The sequence below is a fragment of the Neolamprologus brichardi genome, chromosome 6 (assembly GCF_056152115.1).
Source record: "Neolamprologus brichardi isolate AB-2024 chromosome 6, ASM5615211v1, whole genome shotgun sequence".
Lineage (NCBI taxonomy): Eukaryota > Metazoa > Chordata > Actinopteri > Cichliformes > Cichlidae > Neolamprologus > Neolamprologus brichardi.
Window position 1 is genome coordinate 5,816,639 of NC_142109.1, and position 9,393 is coordinate 5,826,031.

A 9,393-nucleotide genomic window follows, 5' to 3' on the forward strand; every position below is an offset into this window, starting at 1 on the left:
TAGCATTCTGCCTGTTAGCTTAGCACAACAACAACAAAAAGGCCTCTCTCACCCAGGAAACACAGAGAGAGAGCGTCACCCTGTCACCATGGCAACCGTAACGCTGCCACCTGGAACAACAGAACGTAGCTGTCAAACAAAACCCAAACAGTCCTGACCCGCGACAATATGAAACAGGGAAGTAACGCCGTGTAATCCATTTATTTCAACAAAGTAACTGTATTCTAAATACCACCTTTTTAAACGGTAACTGTAACGGAATACAGTTACTCATATTTTGTATTTTAAATACGTAACGGCGGTACATGTATTCCGTTACTCCCCAACACTGTTCATATGTACTATAATTTTATTTTATTTATTTTCTGTTTTTGGGGGGTGGGGGTTGTGTGATTAGAGTTGGGACAAAACAATGGACAGTTTCAAAAAATGCATTTTATCAACAAAACCTATTTGGATAGTTACTGTATTTATTTTAATGCCCTCTATAGCTCAGTGATTAAAAGAACAGGTTATCTGCCACCAATGAGCAAACAGCCTCCATGTAAACATTTTCAGCCTCAACAATCAGCTCAGATATCATGTTCAGGCCCTGCAGCTGATTGGTGGCATTTCTGATCAGAAATCCTTTCTGCATCTTCACAGTGTGAGTCTGAGAGTTTCTGAACAACAGGATGAGCTGCTACACACCTGACACCACATTCAAACACACACAAGCTACAAATCTAACACAATATTTTTCACCAAAGAAAAAGGTTCACAATTTGCAGTTAACATGAAGATGTTCTAGAGCAGAAACAACACACAGTTTCATGTAGAGATGATTGTTTATTCTGAATGTTATTTTCATTCAGTTATTTTCCATTATTTTGAGCAATTTTCTGATTTATCCAGTTCATGTCAGAACAAACATTCACAGTAACAGCTGGTCCAGTAGAGACACGTTCAAAACCAGAACTGATTACACCATAAATCATGTTGTTGTAAATCACTCCACCACCAGAATCACCCTGAGAGAAGAGAAATGTAGTTTGTGCCAATTTTTTTCCCCAAAATATCTAAAACATACACAGATGATATACAGTAATATTAGCAGTCAACTAACCCCACGTGCATCTACTTGATGTTCTTCCAGACACAGCCTGTTGTTATATGGCACATATGCAGTACACTGAGAGCATCTGGTAGGCTCACAGTCAGCAACACACATGTTTGCACACTGAAGATTAGGTGGTTCATCATGGACTACAGAAAAAGGAAAAGAACAAAGGTTATTCATAATCTTTCAAAAGCTAAAATTTTGAGTGAAATTATGTTTTCGTCTTTTTTTATGTTTCCAAATGTTTTTTAAACAAGGAACTTGGCACACAGTATATCTACTCCAAAATTTACAAAAAGAAAAAAACTTGTTTTTCATACAGTATTAAACAAAAAACATAAATGTAAGTATAAAACAGTCACAGAAACCGAAATCAGACTCTAGCATTAACTGTGAAATAATCAAACAAAATATGGTCTTACATGTGTGGCCGGTGGCATTTACTCTATAACCACCAAGTCCTGCAACCTGAACGACGTCTCCTCTAGAAACAGATAAAAAAACAAAACAATCATAAATTAATTTCACATCCATCCATGTGACATGAACACAAAATAAATCAATAAATCATATGATGTACTCTGCAGGCTGGGTATTTCCAGGTGGTTGAAGTGTTTCCAGGCTCCTTAGACAACCATGAGCTGGATGACTGAGAACCTACAAACACACACGAGCAGCAGTTTATTTAATGTAGAGGTGAGCACTGCCCAAACCAAAAACCAAAAATATATATTGTACCCTACTTCAGCCAATCAGCAGTCTTCATCTGTTTCAGTATCAAACACACAACCACAATTTGGAGAGAGGTGAGAGATCCACACACCTTCATGAGAGGACCCACTGATGTAAACTAACACCACACATGATAATCATGGATCCTAACATAGTTTATACTTTTTATGTGAAGTCTGGCACTAAACCTCTGTGTTCCTGTCATACTGCATGTACTATATATACATGTAGCATATACAAAGCACAATATTAATAATTAACAATGTCTTCTAGTATTTCATTTTAAAATACACATCCATTCATGCATTAATGTTTAATGTGTGAAACATTTAAAAAGTTAGTTAAATAAATAATAATAATAATAATAATAATAATGATAAAAACCCTCTGTAAAGGACTTTTGGATTTGATGCTTTATGTCTGGATCTTGCGCTTTTGCACCATCTGGTGATGAACAGTGGAATGTAGAGTTGGTCTCCACCCAACCCCTTTTTTGCTAGCACACATGGGTAGCTCCACACATGGAAAAAGTAATGTTCAAAATTAAATAAGTGCAAGAAATAAGTTAGAAAAAGATAGTAAGGCCATAAAGGACTATTTAGCCCAGGGGTGTAGATTTGGTTTTGGCATTGGTGGGGACGGATGATTCAACCACCGAACCCTGCCCTGTTTCTTTTTTTTTTCTTCCTTTTTGTGTTTGCTTCTTGATAAAAAAAAAAAAAAAAGGAGAAATATACTTGCCTACATATGGTATTCTACGTGCTTTTAAATCATTTAAAATTACAATTCATAGTTTTATATGTGAATTATATAATGTTACTATAAAAAAATGACTAAGTATTTTAGGCTTTAGTTTACTTCAGCCATATTCCATATAAATCAGGTATCATACAAAAATAAAAATAGCTTCATATAGAGTCATGACAATAAAAGAATATGACTTTAAGGACTTAACAACATTACTTCAGTTATAGTACACCAACATCTCTTATACATTAGCACTAAGGGAACACTGGATGACTTGGTGGTTTTTTTGTCCATAAAACTGCTCATCTAAGATTACCACAAAGTAAAAGATCTCTCAGCAAAATTATGCAACATTTTAGGCACACTATACACACATTGCTGATGAGTCACACATCAGTAATGTTTGTAGGGTGAGTGCATTTTTAAAACAAGTTGTGCAAACTGCACTACAAGGTGGAATATTTGCAAAATCATGACTACCTCATGATATTTTGTCTCAAAAATTAACCCTATGAATATGTCAGTGCCATTAGGATGAAATTATTGTGTCACCAACATTTAACGTTAGACATATAATGTTAACAGCCTCTGTAAACTAATATCCTGGCTTGCTCAAAGCTGCCGTTTTCTCTGACAGTTTCAATCAAAATTAGAAATGCTACTGTGGGAGACTGAAATAACCAATAGTGGGCCATAGCCTAGCATAGCCTGTAACGTTATTATGACGGATACATTTTATGAGTGAACTTGACCTTAAGTGACTTACAGGTTTCTTTGAAACACTCTCTTATATCCAGCTTCTTCCTCTTTGCTGCCGTCCTCCTCTCCTCCTCGCAGCGCAGGCTTGCCGCTGATAAAAATAAACAGAGCTCCCTGAAAGGCTCAGCCAATCACATTGGTCATATTTGTCATGTGAGGTAGGACCCCAGTAGAGAACGTAATTTAACTCTTTCTGCACCGCTGGGTGAACGAGACGTTAACAGATCGTTTTTCTTTTCTTTCTGTCGGTTTTGTTTTTCTTTACTCGAAGAGATCAAATTATTGGGGACGATTCAATAATCGCTGGATATTGGTGGGGACGTGTCCCTTCTGTCCTTGCCAAATCTACGCCCTTGATTTAGCCCCTCCTGGAGGTCAGCTTACTTTGTTTGTGTTCTTTAAATGTTTTATTTTCTGTGATTAATTACGTTGCGATTGATTTACACAAAGTAGAAGAATGCATTTTGATGTGATGTTTAAAAAAAAAAAACGTTTTCTTCTTTGAGCAGTTCTCCCGGGTCGTCGAGACCAGAATAAACCCCGTTTTATAACTCTACATGGTGCCTACGTCAACCTTTGAAGGCGCTACACCCTCAAAAGAATCAGCTGTACAGCACATTAACTGCTGTTGTTATCAGACGCAAATATAAATGTGCCAAATTTTAGATCACAGGAAATATTTCTTAGAGCAGATTTTAAATAAATGGGGACATAAAAGAGGCTGGCTGAAGTGAATAAATAAAGCACTTTGGAGGTCACACTCTTGATGCGGTCTGTCTTCAGTGATCGAGGCCTGTGCCTTGTTAAACCTCTGTGCACATCTGTCTGTGGAGGCGGGATCAGGGAAAAGAAGTTGCTTCATGAAATTAGGGTCTTCAGCTGGACTAATGTTGAGTGTAGCTGGATGTATGGGCATCTTTCAGGACTGCACAAATCCACAAATGTGGATTATTTATAAACAGCTTAGTGTTTATACAGGTAATAATAAAGGAACCAAAAGTTCACATCTATAACTTTAAATTTGGACAAATCTGTCAACACAACCATCATGAATAGAATAAAATACAAACAAACACTGAAACTAATGAAAAATTACACATGATATATGAACTGTGGAACCTAACTGAAAAATAAAATTCAGAATAAACAAACTCACAAATTATATGAAAGTTATAAACAGATTTGCAGGCTCACTATGCTGCACTGCCCCCGTGTGGTCACATCGAAACACAACAGCTTCTCATTTTCTTCGCCTCACTAGGCGCTGCTGAAAATGTAATTTGAATTATCCCTTCACCAAAAACAAAAAAACTAAAATACAAATAATCGAATTTAATCATTCTTAATGATCTCATTATCAGTTTCTATTATCCATCTACATTCTTACTGACTCGTCTCACATCCACCCTCTCTACTCAGCATCCTCCAGTTTTTATTTTTCTTTCCTTCCAGAAGAATCAGTCAATATAATCTGTCATCACCAATAAAATCCTGAAAGTTTATGTAAGAAGAACTTAGAAAATATCTTGTGCAGTATTTTGCAAGACAATCCAGGGATCAGAGACAAGATTTTAAAAATATAAAAAGAAAAAAATGGGCTAAATACAATTATGTGGCCAAATATTTGTCAAAGTAAATTATTGTGTTTGTGTGTAAAATTCCAATCATAAGAAGAGCAGCTTATAATTATGTGTTTAATACTATAATAATGTAAATTTAACCAAACGCACATTGAGGGAGTATAAGTTAATGCACAACACCACCTTGCTTCTGTTTGAATAGCCAACGGCAGGAGAAGACATTTTACTAACAGAGATAAACGTAAGCAGCTGCTAACCATCTGCAGGCTGACTGGAAGTAAAACTCCTGAACACCCAAAACTTCCCACTGTTTTACCTTTTTATACAAGTGGTACAAAAATTTAAAGAGACTAAATGTAAACTGTTGTTTTCGTCAGCCAGTGAGCTTTGAGTGCAGAAACAGTGAGTACCCTCAAAGCCCAAAACACTCTGTGCACACTTTTCTTTCTGCTGCATTAATACACACGCTTATCTTGACCACAGCTCTGACTTACATCTGGAATTGGGAGCCAACTTTGCAGTAGCTCCAGTAGTTATTGTGAAATGCATGGTTGTGTCTTCTGTTTCAAAATATTGTATATAGTCAGCAGAGCAAAGAATAGACAGCACACAAAGGGTATTATGAGAGGAAGTGTATGAATACACATTGATGTCTTTGATTTGCCTTCCTATCTTACTGCTGTGGTTTACACTGAATACAAATGACCACGTTTGCATTGATAAAATAATGACAGGAGTAAATCTTTTACTGTGGAACTGATACTGATGTTTCCAAGAGCACGTCAGCAATATAACATCCTGAAGACGAAAATGCTCCTTTGTCCTCTTACCAGACTAAAAGGTGAATTTGACTTGCAAATGGCATTAAGGAGTTCTGTGTAAGTAGCAGCTGCTTCAGTGCTTACTTATCTTTCACCACTATCAGGAACTGTGGGCACAGCAACATTAACTGCTAAAGGAAAGACGACTCTCTCACTTCTCCTCCACCTCGTGCTGTTACTGGTTGAACTTTGATCTTTTAAAGAAACACCTTTTTCTTCTTTTTTTTTTCTTCACTTCACTAGTCGCTGCTGAAAGTGTAATTTTAATCATCCCTTCACCAAAAACAAAACATTAAAATAAAAATAATGAAACTAATCAAATGAATTAACTCTTGATGATCTTATTATTAGTTTCTATTATCCACCTACTTTCTTTCTGACTCATCTCACATCCACCCTCTCTACTCAGCATCCTCCAGTTTTTATTTGTCTGTCCTTCCTGAACAATCAGTCAATATAATCTGTCATCACCAATAAAATCCTGAAAGTTTATATAAGAAGAACTTAGAAAATATCTTGTGTGGTATTTTGCAAGACAATCCAGGGATCAGAGACAAGATTTTAAAAATATAAAAAGAAAAAAAATGGGCTAAATACAATTATGTGGCCAAATATTTGTCAAAGTAAATTATTGTGTTTGTGTGTAAAATTCCAATCATAAGAAGAGCAGCTTATAATTATGTGTTTAATACTATAATAATGTAAATTTAACCAAACACACATTGAGGGAGTATAAGTTAATGCACAACACCACCTTGCTTCTGTTTGATAAGCCAACGGCAGGAGAAGACATTTTACTAACAGAGATACACGTAAGCAGCTGCTAACCATCTGCAGGCTGACTGGAAGTAAAACTCCTGAAAACCCAAAACTTCCCACTGTTTTACCTTTTTATATAAGTGGTACAAAAATTTAAAGAGACTAAATGTAAACTGTTGTTTTTGTCAGTCTGTGAGCTTTGAGTGCAGAAACAGTGAGTACCCTCAACCCCAAAACACTCTGTGCACACTTTTCTTTCTGCTGCATTAATAAACACGCTTAACATGAATTGTCCTGTTGTCATGTCTTGACCACAGCTCTGACTTACATCTGGAATTGGGAGCCAACTTTGCAGTAGCTCCAGTAGTTATTGTGAAATGCATGGTTGTGTCTTCTGTTTCAAAATATTGTATATAGTCAGCAGAGCAAAGAATAGACAGCACACAAAGAGTATTATGAGAGGAAGTGTATGAATACACATTGATGTCTCATTTGCCTTCCTGTCTTACTGTCTTACTAACTGATTGTCAGGCGTTGTGGAGTGGAGGCGAGGAAGAAGGAACCCAAACGCAGGACTCGCAGGTAGGTGAAGCTGGGTGATTTATTGATGATGGAGTGACCACACAGAACAGAGGAAGGACATGGCTGGCTGGACGACTGACTGAATGAATGAACGAAGGACGGACTGACTGACTGCTGACCGAACACTGGCGGAAACAACAACATAACCTAAACATCAATGACACGACAAAGAACGAGTAGAAACAGAAGACTTAAATACACAGACTGATGAGGATGATAATGAGAGACCGGTGAGTACACAGCTGAACATAATCTTGCTAATGCCACGAGACGAGGTGACACAGGAACAAACAGGAAATGAAACAGGAAGTGGCAAAATAAACTGAACATGAACAAAACGGAAAGCACTGGGTCACCGACCCAGGAACCCTGACACTGATACTGATGTTTCCAAGAGCACGTCAGCAATATAACATCATGAAGACGAAAATGCTCCTTTGTCCTCTTACCAGCCTATCAGGTCAATTTGACTTGCAAATGGCATTAAGGAGTTCTGTCTAAGTAGCAGCTGCTTCAGTACTTACTTATGTTTCACCACTATCAGGAACTGTGGGCACAGCAACGTTAACTGCTAAAGAAAAGAAGACTGTCTGTCTTTTCTCCTCCACCTCGTGCTGTTACTGGAACAGAGAATAACAAGTTATAAGAGCTAAAAAGGCCAATTAAAAAAATAAATTAATACATGTTAAAAAAAAATCTATTTTCACAGAGAGTGTAGAAGTCATTTGACCTCTTACCAGCCATATAAAAATTAAGGAGTCCCATTTGGCCGCTGAGTGTATATTAACATGCCAGAACCTTATTGATAGTGAATGATCTGGACATAATGCTTATAATATATAACTACTGATTAGTCATTCTAAATAAATTTGAAATGAACCAAACTGAATTAATATAAGTAAAGTATAAGGTCTCTCAGTCATTTTACTGAACTGTGTCTGACAGGGCCACACTGGTCTCCAGCTCTTAAACAAAGCCAAATCTCCTTTTTTTAGGGTGAAGAGGGAGCACAGCATGTTTTTATGTTGAAATGCGTGGGAGTTACGTCAAAGTGGGAAAGTCAACATCCACAGCATGCATTTTCTTAGAAGACATTAATGCCAACTTTGAGACTAACAGGCCACACCTCTGCAGGAGGACAAAGTATTCATTTTGTGTATAAACTTTTTATCAAGCCAATAAATAAAAGTATCGTAACAGTAATAAAAAAATATCAAACACTTTATTAAAAAGTATTAATAATTTCAATCAAGAGTATAAGATGGACTAAACATTAGTTAAATTTCCAGGGAATCTGCTTCCTTTAAATAAAGGATTTGGATCCAGTTAGCATCCCAGCCACACTGCTGCCTTTATCCACATTTCTTATTATAAAACCACAGCACTTACACATCACCACATATCACGTTAGTGGTCTATACCTTCAGCTCATCCTTGAACCAAGAGATTTATAGCTTTGTTTTTTCTCTAACAAAGTCAGGCTCATAGAGGTATACCTTCTGAGGCCTCCAGTAGTGAGGGCTGGAAGGGCTCCAAGCTCATTGTTCCTTCACTGAGCTGGTTTCAGTCATGTACTGTTTATAAGATTGGGGAAACCTGCAGTCAGCTGAGACTGAAGAATCAACTTTTGAAAATTATCAAATAATTTCCTTTTAAGCATCACAAATACTTGACATTTATTAAAAGATCACAGTTTGTACAATGGAATGATCAATAATTTAATCAAACTCTTTACAGGTTGCCCAGTGTGATCTCCTCTGAGAGGAGTATATCAAAACATACAAAGTTAAAGAATGACATATGCTACTAGTTAAAATACATGAATTTCAGATTTCTTCTGATCGTCACACAACATAATATATGTGTGGATTGTACTTGTTTCACGTTTTGTAAGCCTGTAGATGCAATGCTGTGAGCTAATTTTTTAAACACTGTATTTCCATCGATCTTTTTAAATTTCTTAAGCTAATATAAAGGTACCGTGTGTAAGAAAGTACACTTTTTTCCCCAGTAAGAAAGGTCCAAGTATTTTTTTTTTTTTAAATAATAGTTAAAAAACTGTTTAACAGTGTCATTCAGGATGATACTTGCAGTACAGGGGAGGGGCCTACACAGCAAATGTTCATCTGATTTGATTAGTAATCAAATGTATGCAAGTTCAGTGTTTGTGGCCAATGGGTTAGTGTTGATAAAATTTTAGAAGGGTATTGGTGGATTGTGGGCCAATAGGAGAACATGTACAAATTTAAAAAGGCCCACTTTCACACTGGTTCAGTCACTGAAGTAGAAGGTGGTAGTAAGGTCAGCAACAGTG

General features: G+C 36.7%; 1 long non-coding RNA gene across 1 annotated transcript; it reads right to left on the reverse strand.

The window, feature by feature from the left end:
* Positions 1-1,550: 1,550 nt before the first annotated feature.
* On the reverse strand, positions 1,551-3,411 carry LOC148102442 (uncharacterized). Its single transcript, XR_015719176.1, has 3 exons — positions 3,345-3,411; positions 1,680-1,756; positions 1,551-1,583 (listed from the first exon to the last, which is right to left on the reverse strand). It is a non-coding gene; the product is annotated as an uncharacterized LOC148102442 (long non-coding RNA).
* Positions 3,412-9,393: the final 5,982 nt, after the last annotated feature.